General features: G+C 43.7%; 1 protein-coding gene across 6 annotated transcripts in view; it reads left to right on the top strand.

The window, feature by feature from the left end:
• Positions 1-26,893, top strand: part of LOC105497527 (OTU deubiquitinase 7A) — a 368,351-nt gene that overhangs the window by 150,111 nt on the left and 191,347 nt on the right. For 3 of the 6 annotated variants that reach the window (XM_071067242.1, XM_071067241.1, XM_071067243.1), the window contains one exon: positions 1,073-1,228. The exons of the other annotated variants lie outside the window; for them this stretch is intronic. The gene's annotated coding sequence lies outside the window, so the exon portion shown is untranslated. The remainder of the gene's footprint in view (positions 1-1,072; positions 1,229-26,893) is intronic. 6 annotated transcript variants of the gene reach the window in all.

The following is a 26,893-nucleotide window of genomic DNA, read 5'->3' as shown; positions in this document are numbered from 1 at the left end:
CCAGGGAGTTCCCCATGCAGCCTCCTCCCTTTGTCCATGTGCACATGGTACCTGGCCCTGGGTAGTCTTCATCCTTTCGATAGCTTTTAATCTGCAAAGTATCTCACTGAAAGTGATAGGCCAGGTTCCATGCAGCATTCCCCACTGTTGGATTCTCCTCAGATTGCCTCCAGCGTGCCTCTGAGATACGGTAACAAAGGTATCAGAACATGCGTTGTCTCTCCCCGCTGCATGTTCTCACGGGGGCCATTGCTGGTCCATGTGTGCCCACGGTCTGATGCCCGTGCTCCCCGCTGCCCTGTTGCTCTCTGTGGAGGCTGTGCCCACTCACATGTCATTTGCTCCTCCGTCTTTGAATGCTAATGCATCTCAACAAGATGATCTCCTTTTAGAACACAAAGTAAAGGTGTTAATAGAAATTCTACTATTGAAATAATTTACGTATATAGTAATAGATAATATATAATTAATATGTTAATATATTAACATTACATATAATACATATGTATTATATAATATATTGTATATAAATATGTAAAATTATATTTGTATATTACATATAATATATATGTATTGTTATATATAGTATTTTACATGCTATTTTATATAAAACATTGGTAAAATAATATATATAATTGCAAATCATTTTATATATATATAAGACATATATATTTCTCATGCTATTATCTGATTGTTTCTTTGGGTTTCTGCCAAAAAATCATTTTTATATTTATATTATAAATTTTAAACATTTTTTTATATATATATATTCATTTTGTATTTTTTGTAACCGTCTGACTTCCTTACAAACCAGCATGAGCCACAGCTCTCTATTTGCGTCTCACTGCACCACTGCACTGTGGGCAACACCCGTTCTTGTTGTACCCTCAGAACAGCGCACAGTCTAGCACCTGGAGGAAGGACTCGGTACAATTTTGTTGAATGGAAATAGCAATGTACGCTTCAAGAACGGGTCACTTTGGAGTTAGGAAAAGGATGAAATGCTCAGATGTAAAGCAGAGGAATGTGTTGAATGGCCAGTTGACTTTATAATTTTCGTTTATTTCTTCAGCATGTTTTCACTGAGTGGCTGCAACATCCCCTGAACTGTGTACTAAGGTCCCAGGGATAGAAAAGACAAAACAAGCAAGTTCCCAGAACTTAAATTCTCCAGGGAACAGAATGACATATATGGCTGGCTGGATGGATCAGTGAATGGACAGACGAGGTATGTAGTGTTATTAACAGACAATGGTAGTGCTACAAAAGCAGTAATTGGTACTGCAGTAAAATAATGAGGAATGTAGTTCAGCAAGGAAGTCAGAGAAGCCTTCTTAGCAGTGGTGAAATTGAAGCAGACACTTGAACTGAAAGGAGGGGCAAGGGAAGCACTGTATAAGCTCTTCCAGGTGAAGTCAGTTCCAGGGCACAGAGGCCAAGGAAGCAGTGGGCTGTGTGTGGGCACATGGAAGGCTCAGCCTGCAGTGCTGGTCCTGGACAGCCGGGCGCCATGTGAAGTTGGAGAGGTGGAACATCGAGGTGAGGCAGGACAGATGAAGTCTTGGAAAGAAGTTTGGTCTCACTACAGTGCAGTGGGAAGCTATTGTTCGGTTTCAAGCAAGGTAGGGCATGATATAATTTACATCTTTTTTTGTTTTGTTTTGTTTGAGACAGAGTCTCACTCTGTTGCCCAGGCTGGAGTGCAGTGGTGCATTCAGCTCACTGCAAGCTCAGCTTCCCAGGTTCAAGCGATTCTTCTCCCTCAGCCCCACGAGGAGCTGGGACTACAGGCGCCCACCACCACGCCCAGCTAATTTTTGTATTTTTAGTAGAGACAGGGTTTCACCATGTTGGCCAGGTTGGTCTGAAACTCCTGACCTCAGGTCATCCGCCCGCATTGGCCTCCCAAAGTGCTGGGATTACAGGTGTGAGCCACCGCGCCCAGCCAATGTACATCTTTTAAAGATTCTTGTGGCTGTGTTGAGAAGGAATTGGAGAAAGGGGCAGACTATGGTTTGCTGATGTGAGTAAAAATACTTAAACTAAATGAGCTGATCAATAGCACACCAGCAAATGTCCAGCTGAACGCCAGTAACGCTGTTTTTCAAATATGTGTGCTGACAGAAGTTGGAGAAGTCCTTCACAAGCTTATTTATTGACTTTGCGTAAGGGCTGTTTTATGGCCCTTAGATTTTTGCTGCTCATTGTTTTTATTGAAGAATAACATACCTACAGAAAAGTGCACGTCAAATGTACAACTTCATGAATTATTAAAAAAAAAAAAATATGCCTTTGTATTAAATAACCACTGCCCTGCTCAAAAACTAGAACATTAGATGCCGGCATCTGCCCCCTTGAGCTTTCTCCCTGGTCTTTCTCCTCTATTCAGTCTTTCCATTCTCCTGACCTCTCACCTGCAATGTTGCCTTTTTTTTTTTTTTTTTTTTTTTTTGAGACAGAGTCTCACTCTGTTGCCCAGGCTGGAGTGCAGTGGCACAATCTCAGCTCACTGCAAGCTCTTCCTCCCGGGTTCACGCCATTCTCCTGCCTCAGCCTCCCGAGTAGCTGGGACTACAGGTGCCCACCACCACTCCCGGCTAATTTTTTTGTGTTTTTTAGTAGAGACGGGATTTCACCGTGTTAACCAGGATGGTCTCGATCTCCTGACCTCGTGATCCGCCCACCTTGGCCTCCCAAAGTGCAGGGATTACAGGCATGAGCCACTGCGCCCGGCCAGTTTTGCCTATTTTTAAACTCATTGTGATAAATGGAATGAAATAATGTGTTTGCTGTGTGTACCACCAGTTCATTCGCTCATACTATGCTATTCATGTATATTTATCTGTGTGAGTATAATGTGGTTTATCCATATATTCCAATTGTCCAGTTGATTCATTGGTTGTCATTTGGCGGCTTCCAGTTCTTAGCTATGTGTGCAATGCTGCTATGGCGATACTTCCCGTATTTTTTGGTGCACAGGTGTACACGTTTTGGTTGTGTAGGTACCAAGTGCTGAAAGTACTGGCTCACAGGGGATGTGTAGGATGAGCTTTGGTAGATTCTGCCGAACAGTTTTTCAAAGTTGCCTTACCAACTACACTTGCACCAGCTCCGTGGGAGGGCCCTGGTTGCTTCACATCTTTGCCAACACTCGGTATTTTCAGTTTTTGTAATTTTAGACATTCTGGTGGGTATCTAATTTTAATTTTAATTTAATTTCACTGATGACTAATAAGGTTGAGCAACTTTTCATTGATTTTTGGCCATTCAGATGTCATCTTGTGAAGTGCATGTACAAATATATTTCCATTTTGCTATTGGATTGACTGTTTATTTCTTATTAACTTCTGTGTTTATTCAGGATACCAGTCCTTTACTGAGTCTACAGATTGCAATGATGTTTTCTGTCTGTGTAGGTTGCTTTTCACCTTCTCTAGGTTGTTTTCTAGTGCAGAGAAGTTCTTAATGTATCTACTTTATCTCTTAGGGTTTTTTGTTGTTGTCGTTACTGAGACAGAGTCTTGCTCTGTCGCCCAGGCTGGAGTGTAGTGGCACGATCTCAGCTCACTGCAACCTCTGCCTCCTGGGTTCAAGCGATTCTCCTGCCTCAGCCTCCCAACTAGTTGGGACTGCAGGCATGCGCTACCATACTCGGCTAATTTTTGTATTTTTAGTGGAGACAGGGTTTCACCATGTTGCCCAGCTTGCCACCTTAAGCGATCTGCTCACCCCAGCCTCCCAAAGTGCTAGGATCACAGGTGTGAGCCACCGTGCCCAGCGTACTTTACCATTTCAATAGTAGTTTTGGCCTCCTGTTTCAGAACTCTTTGCCCATCCCAAGTTCATGCAGATGCTCCTTCGTGTTGCCTTCTAGAGGATTTATTGTTTTACCCTCTACATTCAAAAACACCATCAACTTGGAGTTGATTTTCATGTATACTATGAAGAAGATAGATTTTCTTATATGGCTCTCCCATGGACTCAACACATTTACTATGGACATAAATACTCTCTCAAATACTCTGCAATGTCATTTTTGTCAAATATGACCTTTATAAAGCCACATGCAGCAGACTGTCAGTATTGAGGTTTGACAGCAATATGGAAGTGTAATAGATGAAGCATCCAAAATGAGATGCCAGGTCAGAAGCCCCAGTTAGGAAGGAATGAGCTAGGATCATTTCCCTTATTTTTGAACACCTCGAGCTGATCAAGGATATAAAGAAGGAATCAGATGTAGGGAGGAGAAAGGATGCTGTGAAGATAATTTTTTGAAAAAGCTGTTAGAAAGCCACTGTCAGCTCAATGTCCTTCTGTTTCAGGGGATTGGGGAAGGTGACCTACCCCTCACCTGGAGCCTTTCGGCTGAGGATCAACAGGGTGTTGAAGGTAAAGGTGCCAATGCTTGGATCTGGGCATCTCATGAGTGAGAAAAGGGAGCAGGATGCATGCCTTATGATTGTCAGAGCAGAGTGTGTGAGGACCATCATGGCCCCGGGATGGGCCATGCATGTAGGAGCTGGCAGGCGGTGGTGTTGGACCCTGTCACTGGGGCCGTGTGGAAGGAGAGAGGGACCTGAGTAGCAAGAAGCTAGAGGAGGACTTCAGGTGCCTGGGACACTGAAACTGCAGAAAGTGACTGTTAAGAGGAGGCATGCAGCCGTCTGGGGTAGGAATGCTGCACATGAGTGACCCCAGCATGGAAATCTCCAAAGAGGCATGGAAACGCCCAGGAGGACAGGTGAGCCTCCTCCAGCGGCCACACCCCAAGCACCAGACAGGGCACGAAGCAGTCCCTTCAGTCCAAACTGCCCCTCCTCCCACCTCCACACCGCCACCCCCACACAGTTAGCAGAAGACAGACGCCAGGCACAGCACCTTCCCCAGGAAGGACCCTTTGGAATTCTCTCAACTAAATGCATTTTAAAGGGGCCAGAAAGAGATTTTTCAAAAATAATAATAAGTTGCATTTTGATTACATCCCCAAAGTCCTGCTCTTTCAGTTTCCCTTTGAGCAGTTAACCACTGACCCTCTGCACCGCCCTAGGCAGAGGTAGCTGATCACTCAGGGGGGTCACTCTTGTGTGAGGGTAAGCCTCCCGCTAGCCCAGAAGTGCTCTGGGCCATAGTTGAGCTTTCATATTGCTGCACCATGTAGATGCTGAAGTGAGACAGAAACACAAAAACACAATAACCATCTGCCAAGGAAGCAGGAAAAAATCACCTTTCAGGCCATTGTCCTGCTAAGTGGCATGGCCTCCCAGCCAGTCAGCATTTATACACAGGGAGAGCCACTTAAGTAATGCAATTTGATGCATCTTAATCTGAGATGACACAAACATCAAAGGCATTCCTTCTCCCTTATTTCCAATTAATTTCAATATGCATTATTTTCATATGTTCTTTGAACCTCAGTATAAAACATGGAATCAACTCTCTCAGTTAAAAGCAGTGGAGTTTTGCAAAGTAGCTTGCTCTAAGCAATGTTAGGGAGGTGATGCCTTTGCCGTTCCTGGGTTTGTATTTTTCCATTTTCCAAAACTCTGTAGGTATTACAGATATCATTGTATAATTTAGAATTTAATCCTTCTGGAGAGTCAGGTTTCATAAAGGTGATTTATAGCAAGTGAAACTTGCAGAATTATGGAGAGTGGTGATATAAAGTAAGGTAAGGCAAGAGAAAGGGAGAAAGAAAGGAAGGAAAACACGTTTTATGTGGGTTTCCAGTTATGGAAGTGTAAACTGCATCCTGGTAGACAGAACAGAACTGGGAAAAGAATATGACAGTCATTGATCACCTTGAGTGTGCGCTGATTTTGTAATAGAAATAAGGAATAGAAATGTCATCAGTCACAGCCTTTAAGTGATAGGATTCTAGATCATTGTTATTTTCATCTTTCTTCTTTGTGTGTTTTCTGAACTTTCCCTAATAGACATCTGTCATTTTTGTAACCAGAAAAACATAGATATTAAACAAACACAAAGGCGTTGAAGCCTTCAACTCTATTTGCTGTTCATCATAGAAAGGGTTTTTTTGTTTGTTTGTTTCCTAGTCAGGCCACAGTCAGTTCAGCTGAATGAACGTGAACCGAAATGCACACCTGCACATGCTCTTCGGGTGAGTGTTCTGAAGGACAGACACCCACCACTGGGCCGCCAGGACTGGAATTTCACCCAGCCGCACTGCCATGGGAATACCTGGGAGGACAAGGCCAGTAGCTGGGCAGGTAGAAAGAAAGACTCCCCCACCCCAGGTTTGTGACCTGGGGGCCCCGGATGCTTGGCTGTTGCAGGAGGTAAAGCCGTGGAAATTCACTGGGACTGCTTCTATTGACAGCCAACGGAGAACCAGCAATACAATAATAGTAGATTTCAGTATTCCACTTTCAATAATGGATAGCTCTTCCAGACAGAAAATCAGAAAGGAAACGTGGGTGTGAACAGCACTGTACGCCAAGTGGACCTAACAGACATTCACAGATCATTCCACCCAGCAGCAGCAGAACACACGTTCTTCTCTTTATTTCTTACTGCCCAGCTGTTGATCTTGTCCTCCCAGGTCTCCCTCCGGTGCCTCCCGGCCCAAGGTCTTGCTGTCCCCCTCTGCACCTCCATGCAGGGCTGGAGGCCACTCTGGCTGTCTGAGAACTTTTCTGGCATGTATTCCCATGGCAGTGCGACTGGGTGAAATTCCAGTCCTGGTGGCCCGGTGGTGGGTGCCTGTCCTTCTGAACACTCACCTGAGGAGCACGTGCAGGTGCGCGTTTCGGTTCATGTTCATTCAGCTGAATTGATTGTGGCCTGACTAGGAAAAGCCCTTTCTGTGATAAATAGCAAATGGAGTTGAAGGCTTCACTTCCTTTGTGTTTGTTTAATATCTATGTTTTTCTGATTACAGAAATGACAGATGTCTCTTAGGGAAAGTGCAGAAAACACATAAGAAACAAAGATGAAAATGACAATTATTAGAATCCGATGCCTCATGGCTGTGACTGATAACATTTTTATTCCTTATTTCTGTTACAAAATCAGCGCAGGCTCATGGTGACCAGTGACTCTGTATTTGTCATATTCTTTTCCCTGTTCCGTTCAGTCTCCCAGGATGCAGTTTATACTTCCATAACTTTTTCTATACTTATGCAAACATGACTATTTATAGGGTTTTATTTTGTTTTGTTTGTTTTGTCTTAACAAAAGGACTTAGACCATATATTCCTCTGCAACTTGTTTTCGTTAGTTAACAATAAACTATGGAAGCATTCCCAGATACACACACTTATGTGTGTGTATAATGTATGTATGTGTGTGTATATATATACACACATATATTTGCATATACACACATACAAAAACATTTTTAAGGCAGCTGCACAGTCCTCTTTCATGGGCAGCAGGCCTGCATATAGAACCACCACACACAGATATGCAAAGCAAATGGAGCTTTATTTTCATCTAACTGACGTGTCCTCCTGTGCTCTGTGTTCTGTCTGTCTCTTCCCGCCCTCAGCCTTTCCGTCAGTGTCATCCCATGCTCTGCGGCTGTAAATCCTCTATGGTGAATGCCCGGTTCTTCAGGATCCCCTGTCTCCTCCTGGTGTCCTGGCCACATCATCTGTTGTGCAACTGTAAAACTCTTGGGAGTGAGGGGCACTTTAATAAGGACACTGGAGCCACAAGTATATCCAGGGATCTTATAGCTGTCCCTATGCAGGTTCCCAGGTGCCCCACCTGTGTGCAGGCCAGTGTCCAGAGAATGATGCCAGGTTTGTCCACACTTGTGGTGCTCTGCTGGCACCTTTGTGGCTGTCTGCATCTCACAGAGCTCCTGCCCTTTCCTGTGAGTGCTCATGTCCCTGAGTCCCTCAGCTCTCTCTGCTTCTGAGTCTGCCAGTCCTGCTTTTCCAGCTCTGAGTCTTGGGGATTCATCCTGTGGTCCTAGGCCATAGCATCCTTGCTCTAGCAGGCATAGCTGGGAGGTCTGGCCTGTTCAGCCCTCTGCAAGAGCACACCCAGCTCTTCCTGGGTGTGACCTGGAAGTGACCTGTGTTCTCTCTTCCTCTCTCTCCTGCAAGTCTCTTGCATTACCATGTATGCTGTGACACTCTGCTCAGATTCTGTCTAGTCTCTTCCCACAATCCCAGAGAGGAGCAGAGTATAATCTACTCCTCAACTGCTGTCACTTTCACATCTTCTCTGAAATTCCTCTCCACTGGGGCCTTGGACCCAGAAACAGCCCAGGCCACCTGTATCTCTCACTGCCTCCTTCCCCACCTTCCTCCCCGCCAGAGTCCCTTGAAGTGAGGTTTTCCATTTCTTAGTCATCAAGTCTTGAAGTTCCCTTGTCCCTGACAGATAGTAAAATTATCTGGGTCTCCCTCAAAAGACCCTTGAAATGCTAATGGAGCTATTGGAATTTAGAAAATTGTTTAATTGCTTCCTCTTCCTCCAATAAACCTGGATTTCTAGAGGATATTCTTGCTAAGGAGGTTAAGAAAAGTCAGCACTAAGGGCCAGGGCTGATCAGTGGCCCCTTTGATTCTGAATATAAATCAGTCTTAAAGAGGAGGGCTGCAAAGGAAACATGACTTAAGGGAGAAAGATATGACAGTGCAAAAGTGTATGCTCATTACAATATAGTGCGGCTGCGTCCAAATTCCTCCCACCTCACCTCTATGGATGGTGGTCATGCTTTTGCCATCCTAAATAATGCTGAGGGGGGAAAGCCTCTTACACGTGTCTTTTTCTTTATTAAAACTCTCAATTTCTGTGGAATAAAATCCTAACAATGTGATTCAAAGGGCATATGCAATTTAACTTTTAAAATCTGCTGATTCATCTTTTTTCAATTCACGCTCTCACCGTTAATGTGTGAAGTGCTGTTTCCCCACATCTTTACCACCACCGGATGTTAGAAACTCTTTTTAAGTTTTACAGTCTCATTAGATTAAAAAGCAAAAGTGTCTTGTTTCATCTCGCATTTGCTTGACTGCTTGTGAGGGGCAGGTGGTGTGCACTTTCACAGCCTATCAGCTGTCTCCAGCCCCTCTTTTACAGGAGTGGCTCCTCCCATTGTCTCCTAAGGCTGTTCTTCCTTTTAATTCTCAATGGTGCAAGCTCTTTATATATTAGGAACTCTAACTTTTGGTCAAATGGGTTGGAAATTTCTCCCAATCTGTTTTTACTTTGTATATATTTTATTTATATTTTACCATAGGAATTCATACCAAAAGCAAGAAGTATGACAAGTACAACTTTTTATGAAAGGACTTAAAAATCTAGATAAATGGAGAATTATACTGTACTCCTGGATGGGGAAGCTGAATTTGAAGCCATCAGTTATTTTGAAATTAACATGTATTTGTAATGCAATTTTGGTCAGTACTCTAGGTTTTTGTTTTAACGGAGCCCAAGCTGTCCAGTAATGTCAGCAAGAAATTCCTCAAGAAGAGTAGGAAGAGGGGTCTTGTGTCATCTATAAAAGTATCACATAGCCACACTCGTCAAAAGAAAATAGTATTGGTACCAAAAATGACAAAAATTAAAATCACCGAAAGAGAGAAGAGATTTTGCAAACAGATCAAAGTATGGATATATTTTAACTCACTTGGAAAAGACAGCATATTTAATAAATATCTTGTTGTAATCAGTGATGTTGGAAGGGAATAAAATTGGATGCCAACACTGAGGCATGCACATGAATAAATTCCAGATGGGTTTTAAACCTAAATGTACAGCAAAAAATCTAATCATATAAGTAGGAGGAAAAAGAGTAGAATGTGATCCATATAATCTCAATTGAGAGAGGTCTCCTTAAATAAGGCAGGAATCCCAGAATGATAAAGAAATAGATGGCAGATATGGCTATATGATAACCGTTTAGCATCTTTTCCTTTAGTCTTTTATATATGCAGTTTTACATTCTTGAGGTTTTTTCATATATATGGTTTTCTCTTGATTTTTTTCACTTCCTAAGTGTTTCCCCAAGGAATATAAAACTTCAAAAATGTAATTTCAGTATCTCTGTATGTTCCAGTTTATACACGTGCTATCATTTAATTAGAACTTACCATTATTAAACACAATCCACAATTCTTTGAAATTATATTTCAAAAGTAGAAAACACATTCCATAATATATTGAATAGAGTCTGACATGCAAGCCGCATGACATACCGTGGTAGCAACTCTCAGGATAAGATAAGTGGGCACTACATGGTAAACTAGACCTGGTGCTCATACATAGAATCCAGTGGCAAACAATGTTTAATAAGTTATTAGCATCATTTTGTATAAATTGGGAAGAAATTTATTGGGTCCTTTCCTCATCCCATGTATACGGACCAATAGAAGATAGAGGCAACAGAGATACCTCAGGCACCAGGCGCTGGTTGCAGATGTGGGGCAAAAGTACTGTATGAAATCCACAGTGCATCCAGGGGGCTTTTCTTTGATCAAATCCCTGAGAATTTTCATAAAATAAACACTGTTTGGGAGTTTTAAGAGGAGGAATAGAACTTTGCTTCTGCAAATTATGGCAGTCATGTCAATGTGACCGAATATTCTGGGACAGATTTCCAGAAGAAAAGAGTACATCTTGTGAACCGTCAGCTTGCAGTGGCCTTAGTTAGAAGTCAGCATAGATTCTGACTTCATTTTCTTTCTGGATAATGTTTTTGAGAGGGAACACTGGAGACATTATACATCTGAATTTTTGGAGTGCGTTTGATTAAAGAGGTAGCATAGTGTAATTGTAAAAAAAAAAAAAAAAAAGTTTATTTTGAATCAGAAGAGTTGAATTCAAATGTCTAAACCCTCACTTACCTGTTCTCTTTAGAGAAGTCACTTCACTCTCAAGTCCAGATTTTCCGTTTGTAAAATGAAAGTTTGGGATCTAAGTGACTTCAAAAGTCCCTTCAAGCTATAACACTCTGCTCTTGTAATTCCTCGTGACAGTCCTATGGTAAAGATGGAAAAATGTAGCCTGAATGTCATTTTAATGAGATAGGAGTCACCATTGTCAATGACCATACACAGAGAACACATTTGTCTGTTAGTCCTTTAGTTAAGCCTAGAAAGGAGTCTCTGGCAGACTGCTGTGAGGCTGTGTCTTCCTTCCCATCTAGGCATTTTCTAAATGCTCTAGAATAAGGGTTAGCAAAGTTTTTCATAAAGGATCAATAGTAAATATTGCAAGTTTTGCAGGCTCTGTAGTCTCTGTTTACAACCAGACAACTCAGCCAGTAGATTTTATATAAATGAATGGGTGTGCTTGTGTTCCAATAAAACTTTATTTATAAAAAACAGGGAGCTGATGGGCAGGCTGAGGTTTCCTGACACCTACTGTTGCACAGTGAGAACATTCATGGCCCGCAGATCAAATTGTCATTTATTTGGTTAAGTTTTATTTAACACTAAGTCCTAGGCTTGCAAATACGCATGTGTCAGTTCCTGATCTCCAGGAACTTCCAGTGAGGAGATAGCAGGTGAATGAGATGGGGTGCTCCTTAAGATAGGGAGGTGCCTGGGGTGTGGATCTGGTCCTGTGAGTACACGCAGCTGTGAGTGCCAGATTCTGCCTGGAGGTTAGGCTGGGCAACTGGAGCCGAAAGGAGTCCAGATGGCTTGTCCTAGGCAGGAGTTGTGGTGCACTGAATCTAACAAGATGAAATTCAGTACTGACGGAAATGGGACAGTGAGTTTAGACTTCAAGATAAAAGCAAAAAAGCAAACAAAAGACAGCTGTTCAAGTGGGAAGCAAAAGCTGTCACTAAACCGGCAAGTTCATGTGAGTTTCTGCAGCTGCAAGTAACTAGAATGAGATAAATGGGTCCCAACTCATCAGGGCCTTGAGCTTCTCCATCCTGTGGGCCGATCGTGTCTGAAAAGTTGTCTTCATTTCTTCATTTCTTGGCTGGTGCAAGGAAGGTCTAGAGGGAAGTAATTTCCTGACACTAGGTTGGCTGTGATGGAAAAGGAAAGAGTAAGTACTGGGTGTTCTGTTAATTCTCACATCAACCCTGTGAGCCAGGGATTACATTATATCCATTATAGAGCAGCACTTCTCAAATTTTGGTGTGTGTAAGAATCTCTGGAGATACAGTTGAAATGCGGGTTCTGGTTCAGTAGGTCTCAGTGGGGCCCGAAAACATTAATTTTTTTTTTTATTATACTTTAAGTTCTAGGGTACACGTGCACAACGTGCAGGTTTGTTATATATGTATACATGTGCTATGTTGGTGTGCTGCACCCATTAACTCGTCATTTACATTAGGTATATCTCCTAATGCTATCCCTCCTGCCTCCCCGCTCCCCACAGTAGGCCCTGGTGTGTGATGTTCCCCTTCCTGTGTCCAAGTGATCTCATTGCGAACATTAATTTCTGATGAGCACCAGCAGATGCCAACACAGCTGGGCAAAAGTACTGTATGAAATCCACAGTGCATCCAGGGGGCTTTTCTTTGATCACACCCTGAGAATTTTCATAAAATAAATACTGTTTGGGAGTTTTAAGAGGAGGAATAGAACTTTGCTTCTGCAAATTATGGCAGTCATGTCAATGTGGCCGAATATTCTGGGACAGATTTCCAGAAGAAAAGAGTACATCTTGTGAACCGTCAGCTTGCAGTGGCCTTAGTTAGAAGTCAGCATAGGTTCTGACTTCATTTTCTTTCTGGACAGTGTTTTTGAGGGGGAACACCAGGGACATTATATGTCTGAATTTTCATAGTACCTTTAATTAAAGAGGTAGCACTGTGAACAGCAAGGAGGTGGATGAGGAAACAAAAATTGGCGGAGTCCGTGGTTTGTCCCAGATTAAACTGCTATGAGTTGCTGTAGCAGAAATTCAGAACTTACGTAACTCAAATAGGTATATTTGAAAAATAGTGAGAAATAGGTCAGCACAGGTCAAGATGTGAAAACCCGATAAAGCTAGGTAGAGACTTGGTAAGATAAAATAAGTGCCTCAAAATGTTCAGTGACAGTAGTGCCCTGATACGGGCAGTACTTAAGGAAAAAATCGGTATTTAAGGAAGAGGTGTAAAGGGTCTCCAGGAGTGGGCAAAGTATGTTTTTAATTAAACACTTTATTTTGAGATGATTGTATATTGATATGCAGTTGTAAGAAATACAGAGTGCCAGTGTCCCCTTTACCCATTTTCTCCCAGTGGTAGCATCATGCAAAACTATGGTCCAGTATCACAACCAGGACATTAATATTGATGTAGTCAATATGTAGAACATTTCCATCCCGCAAGGATCCCCAGTGCTGCTCTTTATATCCACAATCACTTACCCAACCTCATTCTTAACCTCTGGCAACCATTCATCTGTCTCCATTTCTACAATTTTGTATTTTAAAAATGTTATATCAATGGAATCATATAATATGTAATTTGGGGATTTTTTTTTTTTTTACTTGGAATAATTCCCTGGATATTCATCCAAGTTGTTGTGGTTATCAAGAGTTCATTCCTTTTCCTTACTGAGTAGTGGTTCACGGTATGGGCATTCCACAGTTTGTTAGCCATTCACCCCTTGAGGGTTCTGGATCATTTCTAGTTCTGGGCTCTTATGAAGAAAGCTGCTGTGAACATCCCTATGCAGGTGTTTGGGTGAACGTAAGACTCCATTTCTCTAGGATAAGTGCCCAGGAGTCCGGTTGCTGGGTTAAGTGGTAGTTTTATGTTTAGTTTTAGGAGAAACTGCTTTCCAGAGTGGCTGTGTCATTTTCATTTCCACAAACAGCATGTGAGTGATCCATTTCTCTGCGTCCTTGTCAACTGTTGGTGTTGTCACTGTTTTTTATTTTTGCTGTTCTGATAGATGTGCGATGATAACTCATTGTGTTTTAACTTGCATTTCCGTGATGGCTGAGGATGCTGAACATTTTTATGTGCTTATTTGTCATATATACCTTCTCTTCAGTGACATGTCTCTCCCTGTTTTTTGCCAGTTTTCTAACTGATTTAACCGTTGAGTTTTGAGAATTCTTTATACATTCTAAATAGTAGTCCTTTGTCAGATACGTGGTTTGCAAATATTTTCTCCCAGTCGGTAGCTGGTCTTTTTACTCTCTTTCACAGAACAGAAAGTTCAGATTTATCAATTTTTACTTTTATGGATCATGCTTCCGGTATCAAGTCTAGTAACAACTTCTTTCCTAACCCTAAATCCCTAAGATTTTCTCGTGTGTTTATTTTCAAAAAGTTTTGTAGTCTTATATTTTACATTCAAGTCTGTGATCCATTTTAAGTTAATTTTTACTGTATACAAGGTGTGAGACTTAGGTCAAGTCTCTTTCCTCCTTTTGTAAATGCTCTTTGTTAAGTTGAAAGTGTTCTATTATTACTTCGTGAAGGGGTGTTGAATTTTATGAATTTTTTTCCTTCACCAAGCGATGTGATCATGTGATTTTTCTTTTTAATCTGTTAATATGGTGGATTACATTGACTGATTTTTGAAGATCAAACCAGACTTACATTTCTAAAATAAACCCCACTTGATAATGGTGTGTAATTACTTTTCAATATTGATGAATTCCATCAGTAATATTTTGTTAAAGATTCTTGCCTCTCTATTCATTAGGGATATTGGTCTGTAGTTTTATTTGTTTACACTGGGTTTGTCTGGTTTGGGTATGAAAGTAATAGTGGCTTCATAGAAGTGTCGGAAAGTGTTTTCATTTCTTCTGTTTTCTGGAAGAGACGGTAGAATTGGTGTTAATTCATATTTAAATGTTTGGTAGAATTCTCCACTGAAACCATCTAGGCCTGGACATTTCTTTGGGGGAGGTTTTAAATTCTGAATTTAATTTCCCATAGTTGTAGGACTATCCAAATGACCGGTTTCATATTAGAGTAATTAAGGTAGTTTGGGCTTCTCAAGGAATTGGTCCATTTCATCTAAGTTGCTAAATTTATATATGTTGAATTGTTCACAATATTACCTTATTATCCTTTTCATGCCTGTAGGGCCAGTATTCCTTTTTCATTCCAGATACTGATCATTTGTGTCATCTTTTTAAAACTTTTTATTTTAAATATATTTTTTAAATTATAATAATTTTAAATAATTTTGTAAATTAGGAAAAAATTATAAAAAGTTTAGAGTTCCCATTTGCCTTTCACCCAGTTTTCCCAAATGTTGACACTTTACAAAACCACAGTACTATTATCACAACCAGAGAATTAACATCGACACAACCATGTTAACTATTCCACCAACATCATTACAAAAATTTTACTACTTTTCTGACTAATGTCCTCTTTCTGTTCTAGAATCCAATCTAGGTCCTACGCTGCATTTGGTTATCATGTCTCGTTAGTTGCTTTTAATCTGCAGCAGTTCCTCAGTCTTTCCTTGTCATTACCCTTATACTTTTGAAGAGAACTGGTCAGTTATTTGGTAGAATGACATTCCATTTGGGTTTGTCTGATATTTTCTCACAACCAGATCGAGGTGAGGCTGTGCACTACGGGGAAGGAGACCACTGATGTGCTCTGCTCGTTTCTGTGTTGGTGCACATACTATTGATATGTCTTATTACTGGCATGTTGACCTTGGTCCCTTGACTAAGGTGCTATCTGTCAGGTTTCTCTAGTACAAAGTTACCATTTCTCCATTTGTCATTAGTAAATATCTTCTTGCAGGAGATACTTTGAGACTAGGATGCAGGTATATTTTTCTCATCACAGCTTTGAGTGAGAAAGGTTTGGGGGCTCAGAGGAAAATCCTCAAGACATATTCTTACACCACTGAATGACATCAGGTGGCCTGTGACGGTGACATCTGTAGAAGGGACAAGGAAAGCAGAAAAAGGCCATTCTCTATGAATATCATGATGCTTATGATTGCCTGACTTGGGGAGAAGAGGTGAGTAGTGAGAGATACAGAGAAAGAGATAGAGGAAAAGAGAAAGATTGATTCACAGAGAAAGAGAGAGAGCTGAAGAACTCATTGAGATGGAGAGGGCAAAATCAATGGAGAATTCAGTTTTTCCGTCTTGACTGACTTGAAGAACAGGTAAGTTTTGCAAGTAAGGCAGGTTTGATTCTAAGAAATCTGAGGTACTTGTGAGATGTGTAAGTGGACATCCTATCAGAGAGCAGGGCAAAGGGTGGAAAAGAGAACAAGACTAGAGAGGGCCACATGGGAGTCACCTGAACACAGGTGTTATGAATATTTAATGAGTATAAATCAGTTATCCAACAGAAAGAGCCAAGCCAAGCACAAAGTTGGGAGAATACCCACAGTTTGTTGGAAAAGGAATCAGTGAGACAAACTGAAGTCATGGGGAGATGAAGGACGATGGTGCCCTGTGTAAGGAACAGTTCACAATGGCAGCCATGACGACTGTGTTAACTAAGAGCTAGAAGGTCAGTGATTCCGTCATTAGCAGGGTGTGACTTCTGTGGCTGTGGTTTCAGTCAGGTGGTAGGGATGGAATCCAGATGTAGGCAGGGGATAGGAGAATGCAGAGAATGCTGTAAGTGATGAAGAAAGAAGTGGACAGCAATTATTCTGAGCAGTTCAACAGGGAATTTTCTTTGTTAATGATGCAGAGGGAAACATACCTGTACCATCACCTCCACTAACAGTGCAGTCAGACAGATTTGATTGCTAAAGAAGACTCACAGGGCCCACCCAGAAGGACAATGCTCACAAGTCTGTGGTTTATCGACAAGAAAGGATGTGACGGAGCGACAAGCATGAAGGCAAGGACCTGCCCTGCATCCAAAGGCTGCCTCACAGCAAACAGTGTGGACACACTGAGGCCGACACGGGCTGCATCCAATGGTCTTCCCTCTGCAGGCCTGAGCCAGATGTCTTTTCTCTGCTGGAACCACGTACCCATGCAAGGAAGGAACACCTAAGACCAGGCAGCCCAGTGGAGTCTCCGTGAGGCTTTTTGTAGCCTTCTGGTCACATAGGCACATTATTGCTACATGAGCGGCTCTAACATCAGAGCCCCCTCCCCAAACATGTGCAAAACATCAGTCTCACAGTCGTTCATAAACAATGAGGACAAACAGGCAGAACCCACCCTGAAGCTTGCCTTGGACCCACGGGTAAAACAACAGTATTGGCCGGGCGCGGCGGCTCACGCCTGTAATCCCAGCACTTTGGGAGGCCGAGGCGGGCAGATCACGAGGTCAGGAAATTGAGACCATCCTGACTAACACGGTGAAACCCCGTCTCTACTAAAAATACAAAAAATTAGCTGGGCATGGTGGTGGGCGCCTGTAGTCCCAGCTAGCTACTGGGGAGGCTGAGGCAGGAAAATGGCGTGAACCCGGGAGGCGGAGCTTGCGGTCACCACCACTGCACTCCAGCCTGGGCGACAGAGCGAGACTTGTCTCAAAAAACAAAAAACAAAACAAAAAAACCCCTAGTATTAATCATTGCCTTTCATCGTTTGATGCAGAATGTCTCTTACTTCAGCAAAGCAGCTCAGGCCAATTTCAGACCTGCTGGAATTAACCCTCCCAGCACATCCCTCTACTAATGTTATCTCAGTAAGTCCTTATCACCATCCTGTTACATAGGTACCATTACTCTTATTTTTAGAAAGGGCGATGTGATGCTCAAAAACAGTAAGTACACTGCCAAGACAACACCACTAGGAGAAGGGAGGCGGAAACTGATTGTGTGGGACAGGAGGGCAGATGCCTTCACAACAAGGCCCCCGGGTGTGATTGAAACAAGCTGGGAGTAAAAAGGAGTAGAGAGGAGGAGCTTGCAGGTATGAGGGCAGCAAAGGGATAACTGTGAAAGGTGGGTCTCCTGAAAACTGAGAACAAATGTGCTCCTGAGACTGCCTAAGAAGAAAGAGAGAGGATGAAGCTATTAGCAGAGACTGGGGCCCAGGCCTTGGTAGCCTTTAGATCAGTGGTTCTCCACCCCAGAGGGCTGGTGCAAACACAGCTTGCTGGGTAGTGCCCCCACTTGCAATTCAGCCGGTTCTAGGTGGAGCCTGAGAACTTGCATTTTTAACAAGTCTCCACCAATGCTGATGTTGTGGGCCAGGGGCCCCACTTTGAAAACCACTGTTCAGGCTTGTCAGTGCCACTTGGGTTGGGTCAACTGGAAGCAGAAGAGCTGGGGTGGAGGGATGACTCTCTGGGACCCGTCTTTCTGGTCTCTATGCAGAAGTATCAACAGGTCATGATACTAGGGAAGCAACATAAATGAAAGGGACCAAGTTGGATAAATGCCAGGGTATTAGAGGAAAATGTGTTTCAGCTGCTTAGCTTTGATGTGAAAATTTGAACAAATAACCAGCGAATAAGGGACTATTTCCATTCCCAGTTTGGAAAAAAAAAAAAAATCTTTAATAAAAGATGGAATTGTCACCAGCATAATTTTAACCATTTTAAAATAGAAAATATCCTTGGTGGGGAGGGAAGGGTTAGGAAAGAATGTGTGTAGTTGGAGGAAGGAGCAATGCTTGGCTGCTGTCCTGCTGGGAGTCAGTGAAGCTGCCTGATGAGGACAGTAGCAGGACCACGGGCTCGATGATCAGGAAATGACTTTTGAGATGGCGGAGATGCCTCTGGGGCTTCCGGAGCTGTGGAGATAAGGTGACCAGTGTCTTCACCAAGCTGGGATAAAGCATCGCTCACATCTCAGCCCATTTCGAGAAGTGGCCTAATGCTAACACAGCACGTTGGCTTTGCTGTTCAGGTTGCAGGTGGCTGGTCGTGTGACCCTGGGCAGGTTGTCTGACTCCTCCGGGCTCAGGAGAGGTGGTCTTTAAGCAGACGTGCATGCTAGCTAGCCCCTGCAGCACGGGGTTATTGTGAAAATGTAATGATAGAGAATATGGAGCATGCCTGGTACAAGGAGACACTCAGAAATGTCCTCTTCTGCTTCAAGGTCAGGTAGAAGAATCTTTTCAATTTCACCTCCTGAACCCCAAGTAGCTCTAAGTCTCGTTCTTCTGAAACCCTTGTGTTCTGTGGCTCCTGAGCCCTAGACCCACAGATGCTGGGTCTTTGTGGCCCCCTGGAGGCCCAGCTTCAGGAGGACCCTGATCACAACCCGAATAGGATAGCAGTCGAGCAAGATTCAGCAGACAGCATGTGAGTAAACAGATTAACAGGGTGATTGCTAACGCCACAGAAAGTAATGTGGGTGAGTGAATGACAGCGAAGGTTGAGGAACGTCATTCATAAAGGGCAGCCAAGGAGGGCCTTTCTAAGGAGGTAGCAGCATTAAACCTGAGGGTGAGGAGGGGCCGCCTGGGGAAGGAGGCAGGTGGAGGGGAGGAGTCCACTTGGGAAATCCCAGGTCACCTGGTCATGTCACTGGGCCCCGGGATTGGCATGCGGGTCAAATGCAATGTTGGTTGTGCTTAGACAATTGAAAGCAAGTAGAAGCTGAAAAAGGGATGATTTATCTTAGTTCTGGGAAGTTGGGTTAGCAGTGAGGTCAGGAAGCAGAGGTGAGCAGCCAGCACCCTCTTTCTCTTGGGAAACTTGAACACATTTTAGAGTTACAGTTCCCCTAGGGAAGAAATTAGCAGAGGCCACCCCACACCCAGGACTGCTGCTCCAGTCCAGCAGTCTTCTCCCCCTGACCTTGATGCCTGGGCACAAAGGCAGCTTTTGCTGAGTAACAGAATGCTTGGACTTCCCACTGCTCTGTTTTCCACTCCTGGCTGCATCTGCTCTGAAAGGCTACAGACACTTGGCCCCAGGCCCTTCAAGTGGGTACCCACCTCCCTCTGGGCGACAGAGGCTGCTGCTCATGGGAACTCCCCTTACTCCCTCTGAGTCCCTCTGAGTCATCTGGGTGGTGGGTGTCCCTGGACCAGCAGCCGTTGGGTCTGACCACTCACCAGGACACATGCCTCTGAACACTGGGACACAGGTCCTTTGAGGTCTGTCTGGAGCTGAAGGGCCGGCTCCCACACTGGGATGGAGAGGAATATGTGTAATATGTTGGTGAGGGATGCAGGCAGGTGTGGGAGGAAGTGGAGCAGGCACAGTCCATGGAGGACATGGGGCACGGGTGCAGACGCACACAGGCGTCATCCAGATGGCGAAAAGGCGATGGGCCCAGATTCTGCCCTAGTGAATGGAAGGTGCCAAGATTTCAGACCAGAGGGAACTGCAAGAGAACTGCGGAGACCCTCTGCCTTCAGCAGATTTAGCTGCTGCCTGCAACTTGCCAGACTGGCAGTCCCCAGCGTGCTGCCAGCAGGCACTCTCAAAATGCACTTCTGGCCTGAGCCCTTGCTGGCCTCAGCGTGCCAGTGGCTGCCCGTCTGTGAAGAGGAGTTGTCTGTAATGGTGCTGCATGGCCAGCCCATTCTGCCTCTCCACCCCCAGCCCCTTGTGCCCCCCACCCAACCCTGTGCCCTGTCACTCACACCTGCAGCTACACCAAATCCTTCCCCACCCCCTGCACAGGGGACTCCTTCATCTGCGGGCCACCCACCCCCAACCCGTGTCTGCACTGGAGGTTCTCTGTGGAGAATTCTCCTCTCTGGGGCAGTAGAAGGACAGGCCTGAGTGTGCCTGAGCCCCCCTTCCTCAGGTGTGTGTGGGAGAATTTACCTGCGAGAAGTTAGCAGCGCCTGCCTAGTGAAGGCCCCACATAGAATAGGCCCTCAGCAAACACCAGGGGCCTCTGCCCTCCTTATCTTTCTGGGAACTCTTACTTAGAGTTTGAGGTCCAAGCCAAGTGTCTCCTTCTCTCTGAAGAGTTTCCTGTCCCCGGAGGCAGATGACAAGACAAGCCGTGACTTCCCTCGGACTGGGGCCGCTCTGTACCTCAGGTGTTCACCAGGCAGCGGGCTGTGCTGCGGGTGTCGGCCTCCAGGTCTGTCTCCTGTTTCAGATTACAGGGTTTTGATGTCAAAACCACTCAAGTTTATTTCTGCCTCGTGGCCTGCAACTCCTAGCATAGTAAACGCTCATTAAAATGTTCCTGATTTGTGCAGGACCTGGGTTTTGTGCAAATAAATAATAAAAAAGTTTTGCTAGCTGACTACAGTGAAATATCAATCACTTCATATCTGTTTGGATGACTATTAGCCACAAGAGAAGAGGTATGTGTTGGTGAAAGTGTGGAGAAAAGAGAACACTGGTACATTGTTGGTGGGTATGTAAATTAGTGCAGCCATTATGGAAAAAGTGTGGCGGTTCCTCAGTGATACAAAACTAGAACTACCATGTGATCCAGCAGTCCCACTACTGGTATATAGTCAAAGGAAATGAAATCAGTATGTCAAAGAGTTACCCGCACTCCTATGTTCACTGCAGCACTATCCACAATAGCCAAGACATGGAACCACCCTGTGCTCATCCAAAGATGAATAGATAAAGAAAATGTAAAACATGGCCAGGGCAGTGGCTCACACCTGTAACCCTAGCACTTTGGGAGGCCAAGGCAAATGGACCACAAGATCAGGAGGTCGAGACCATCCTGGCTAACATGATGAAACCCCGTCTCTACTAAAACTACAAAAAAAACTTGCCGGGCGTAGTGGCGGGCACCTGCAGTCCCAGCTACTCGGGAGGCTGAGGCACGAGAATGGCGTGAACCCAGGAGGCGGAGCTTACAGTGAGCTGAGATCGCACCACTGCACTCCAGCCTGGGTGACAGAGCGAGAATCCGTCTCAAAAAAAAAGAAAGAAAGAAAATGTAAAACGTGGTATAAATGCACGATGGGTAATATTCAGTCATAAAAAGAATGAAATCCTGTCATGCACAGCAAGACTGAACCTGGAGGGCATCATGTTCAGTGAAATAAGCCAGGCATGGAGAGACCAATCCTGCATGGTCTCACGTATGTGTGGAATCCGGAAAAGGTGAACTCACAGAAGCAGAGAGCAGAACGGTGTTGGTCAGGTGCTAGGGGAGCTGGGCTGGGGTGAGATGTCGGTCAAAGGATACAAATTTCATTGAGGCAGGATAAATAAGTTCGAGGGATACATGGGGACTATTAGAACATGGTAACTATTGTAACGATGTATTGTATCCTTAAAAATTCTTGAGACTTGCTGAGAGTAGATAATAATAAAGTAAACTGGTGTTACAAAAAAAGTTTTCTGGCCGGGCGCGGTGGCTCAAGCCTGTAATCCCAGCACTTTGGGAGGCCGAGACGGGCGGATCACGAGGTCAGGAGATCGAGACCATCCTGGCTAACACGGTGAAACCCCGTCTCTACTAAAAATACAAAAAACTAGCCGGGCGAGGTGGCGGGCACCTGTAGTCCCAGCTACTCAGGAGGCTGAGGCAGGAGAATGGCGTAAACCTGGGAGGTGGAGCTTGCAGTGAGCTGAGATCCGGCCACTGCACTCCAACCTGGGCGACAGAGCGAGACTCCGTCTCAAAAAAAAAAAAAAAAAAAGTTTTCTGGTTGAATGCTGAGCAGCATTTCCTGAGGGAAGGGAGGTTGAGGGATCTGGGCTTGTGAAGGGTGGAGGGGTCTTATGACAGGGAGAAGGAGAGCTGAATGAAAGAAGTCAGGAAAACCTGGGTAGGAGTAGGGAGCAAGGAGAGCGGCAAGAGCCCAGGATCCAGGTAGCCTGAGGGAGGAGGCCCCCAGCCATGGGAGGCCAGAGGGCATGCCAGTGCCTGTTGACCCTTCACACACCTGCGCTGCGTGGGCCCCCTCCACTGGCTCTGTGAGGGCAGCGTCCTGGCCTCTGAGCTCCACTCTGGGGTCACTAAGGTCACTTGGCACCCTGTTGGGCAGCCGCTGCTCATTTTGTACCTGCTGTTTCCCGGCAGTCAGCCCTGGAAGCATCTCTGGTCCTGTAGTCCTGCCTTCATCTTGAGCCCCTCTCAGTGCCTTGTATTTTTACAGTAGTTTCAGCTTAGAGCAGTGAGTTGTTCGGGTCTCTGGAGCATCTTCAGAGGTCCCTTTTCATCTTCACCAGGACATTTGGAACAGCCCAAGTCCCATGGTGATGCAGGACAAAGCAGCCGTGGTGGCTTCTTAGACCACAGGCAAGTGGGGGACCTGGCTGGTAGTGATCCCAGAACTCAGGAAGCCCAGCTGATGGGTTTCCCATGTGCTGGCCTTCAGTGACACCAAGGGGCCGGGTGGAGAGGGGGATTCAGCTAGAACAGCCTCTTTGGGCTTTCACCTGCACCTTACGGACCTGGGTCTCTGCTCTCACCTGGAGCCCCCCAGACACGCAGTATATCCACAGCGTTAGCACGCTCCCTGGGCCCACTGTCAGCACTGGGGGCTTTGAGAAGGGTGTGTCTGCCTGGCATCACCACATCCAATCCCGCCGCATTCTGCATTTCAGAGCCAGAATGCAGGTCTAAAATGCCTGTTTTATTTTAGAAACTACTGTTCTCCCCAGGATTAAAATGTGCAGGAAGCATTCATCCCACCCTTAGTTTAGCTGATAGCCTTACCCCTCCCTTGTGTTTTGTTGCAGATCTGAACTCATTTTACCCAAAGGCTGTTTTCCTGCATTTCCCTCTAGAGATATTGGCATTTCGAGAAACACTTCAGCCTTCCAGATCTTTACGTAATTCATTACGGACATAGTTTGGACTTACAGTATCTTACAGTACAAAAGAAAAAAGAAAAGAGACTTTCCTCTTTATTTCCAGAAGTTGTTACAGACTTCTCCTGAATTTAAATTTCCTGAAAATTTGGCCAGGACATGCTGTAAGTTTTTATTCCATTAGGGAACCATAAACAAAACCGCTTACCAGCAGGCCTGAGGCAGAGATGAACGCCTGACCTGAGCATCCCTCCTGCACCTTCCTGAGAGACAGACCCAGTGATCACTGTGTGGATTAAAGCCCGTTTCCTAGAAACTCACTCAGCTCTTGAAGCTTTTAGGAAGACTAAGAGATAAAGCCACTCACTAAGTGATAAAGGCAGGAAAAGTGTCTGTCCCAGTGCAAGTGTGTGAGGGTTGTTAGTCGGGGGTGTCCTTCATTTTCCGCCAGGGGACTGCATGTCCATGGAGTGAACACCCCAGAGTGGGCAGGGGACCAAGTCCAGCATTGGAGACACGGGGCCCCGGGTCGAAGGCTGTTCTTAGGTAAGCTTCATGACAAACATGGCATTTGAGCTGGGTCTTGAGTGGAGCCAGGAGAGAACAGGAATTTTGAAAATTCCTGAGGGAAAAAATGTGAACAAAGAAAGGGACACAGGAAGTAGTTTATTGTTAACTATAATTTTCCTACTATGTTATCAAATACCAGAATGTATTTCTTCTATCTAACTGCATGTTGGTACCCATTAGCCAACTTCTCTTCCTCCCCACTTCCCTTCCCAGCATCTGGTAAACACTATTCTACTCCTATGTCTGTGAGACCCACTTTTTTTTCTCCCACATTTGAGTAAGAACATGTGATATTTGTCTTTCTGTGCCTGGCTTATTTCACTTAACATCATGACATCCAGTTCCATCCATGATGCTGCAAATGACAGGATTCTGTTCTTTTTCTGGTTGAGTAATATTCCGTCCTGTATATATTCCACACTTTCTTTATTCATTCATCCATTGATGGACACTTAGGTTGAGTCCACATTTCAGCTATTGCAGACAGTGCTGCAGTAAACATGGGAGTGCAGATATTTCTTCAATATACTGATTTCCTTTCCTTTTAATATATACTCAGCAGCAGGATTAATGGATATTTGGTCGTTCTGTTTTTAGTTTCTTGAGGAACGTCTGTACTGTTTTCCGTAATGGTAGTACTAATTTACATTCCCCTTTCTCCACATCCTTACCAGCATCTGTTGTTTTTTGTCTTTTTTATAATAGCCAGTTCTAACTAGAGTGAGATGATATCTCATTGTGGTTTTAATTTGCATTTCCCTGGTGATTCATGATATTGAGCATTTTTTCATATGCCTGTTGGCTGTTAGTATGTCTTCTTTTGAGAAACATCTATTCAGGTCATTTACCGATTTTCTAATCAGATGATTTGTTTTTTTGCTATGGAGTTGTTTGAGCTCCTTATATAATCTGGTTATTAATCCCTTGTCAGGTGGAAGTTTGCAGATATTTTCTCCCTTTCTCTAGGTTGTCTCTTCACTTAGCTGTTTCCCTTCCTGTGCTGAAGCTTTTTCGCTTAATATAAACCCGTTGTTCTATGTTGCCTTTTTGAGGTCTTATGCAAAAATCTTTGCCCAAACCAATGTCCTGAAGTGTCTCCCCAATGTTTTCTTATGGTAGTTCCGTAATTTTAGGTCTTACATTTAAGCCTTTAATCCATTCTGAGTTGATTTCTGTATATGATGAGATAAGGATCTAGTTTCATCCTTCTGCACATGGATATTTGATTTTCTCAGCACCATTTATTAAAGAGACTGTATTTTCCCCCATGTGTGTTCTTGCCACGTTTGTCGAAACCGAGTTGGCTGTAAGTGTGTGGATGTATTTGCGGGTTCTCTGTTCTGTTCCATTGGTGGATGTGTCTGTTTTTATGTGAGTGCCATGCTCTTTTGGTTACTGTAGGTTGGTAGTATCATTTGAAAACACAACCAGTGTGATGCCTTTAGCTTTGTTCTTTTTGCTCAGGATCACTTTAGATCCAAGGTCTTCTGTGGTTTCATATGAATTTCAGCCTTTTTTCTATTTCTGTGAAGAATGTCATTGGTATTTTGAGAGGAATTGCATTGAATCTATAAATCGCTTTGGTTAATATAGACATTTTAGCAATATTAATTCTTCTAATCCGTGAGCGTGGGATATCTTTCCATTTTTTCAGGTTCTTCCTGTTGAGTTACAGGGGTTCTGCATATGTGATGGGTATTAATCCCTTATCAGAGATATGATTTTTAAACATTTTCTGTCATTCTATTGGTTGCCTTTTCACTTTGATAGTGTCCTTTGGTACACAAAAGTTTGTAATTTTGATGAAATCCAATTTATCTGTTTTTCCTTTGGTTCCTGTTTTCCCTGTTTTTTTGGTGGCATCGTACCCAAGAAATAATTGTCAAATCCAGTGCCGTAAAGCTTTTCCCCAGTCTTTCCCTGTATGAGTTTTATAGGTTTAGCTCTTACATTTAGGTCTTCAATCCATTTTTAGTTAATTTTTGCATACAATGTTAGGTAAGAGTCTAACTTCATTATTTTGCATGTGGATGTACAGTTTTCCCAGCACCGTTTATTGAAAAGATTGTCCTTTCCACATGGAATGGTCTTGAGGAAAACGTTTGGCCATTTATGTGAAGCCATGCATGGCACCCTTGTGGAAAATGATTTAACCATATATTTGAGGATGTATTTCTGGTCTACCTTGTGTGGACTGTAAATCTGTCTTTATGCCCACACCACGTGCTTTGATTAACATAGATTCATAGTATGTTTTGAAATCAAGATGTGTGAGACTTCCAACTTTGTCCTTCTTTTTCAAGATTGTCTTAGCTATTGATTCTATTCTTTTGCATTAGAAATCAGAAAATTTATTGCCTACAAAATCATTTTGAAAGTACTACTCAAGCCTTCTAGTAAAATTGAAAAGTAAAGGAGCAATGAGAGATATGCAAATTATTTATGATCAATCAGCAAACACCAAAACACAGTCATGTTACAAGTAATAATATAGAACTGAAGCTTAAAGCAGTTGTTAAGAATTATGACTCCTGAGAAAGTAGAACACAAAAATCAAAAGGAATTTCAAATTAACATTTTAAATAATTTCAACAAAATATAGCAGGTAGCAGAGGAAGAGATGGGAATTAGATTGAACTAGGGGCCTTATCCTATGTGGAAATTAGAGGTTATGTATGTTATTTAACTGAGTAAAAATTAAATTTTATCTATAAGTTATTAGATAAATGACCTAAAAAGGTAAAAATATACAGACATCTGCTGACCTAGGGGATGCCCAGTCCAGATGGGGTGCACCTGGTTCTGTGTGAAATATGAACAGCCCCCTCACTTTGAGGTTCCCCGCAG

This window comes from Macaca nemestrina, chromosome 7, assembly GCF_043159975.1.
Source record: "Macaca nemestrina isolate mMacNem1 chromosome 7, mMacNem.hap1, whole genome shotgun sequence".
NCBI classification, from domain to species: domain Eukaryota; kingdom Metazoa; phylum Chordata; class Mammalia; order Primates; family Cercopithecidae; genus Macaca; species Macaca nemestrina.
Note: the sequence above shows the minus strand (reverse complement) of the source record. Positions and strands in the feature narration are given on the sequence as shown.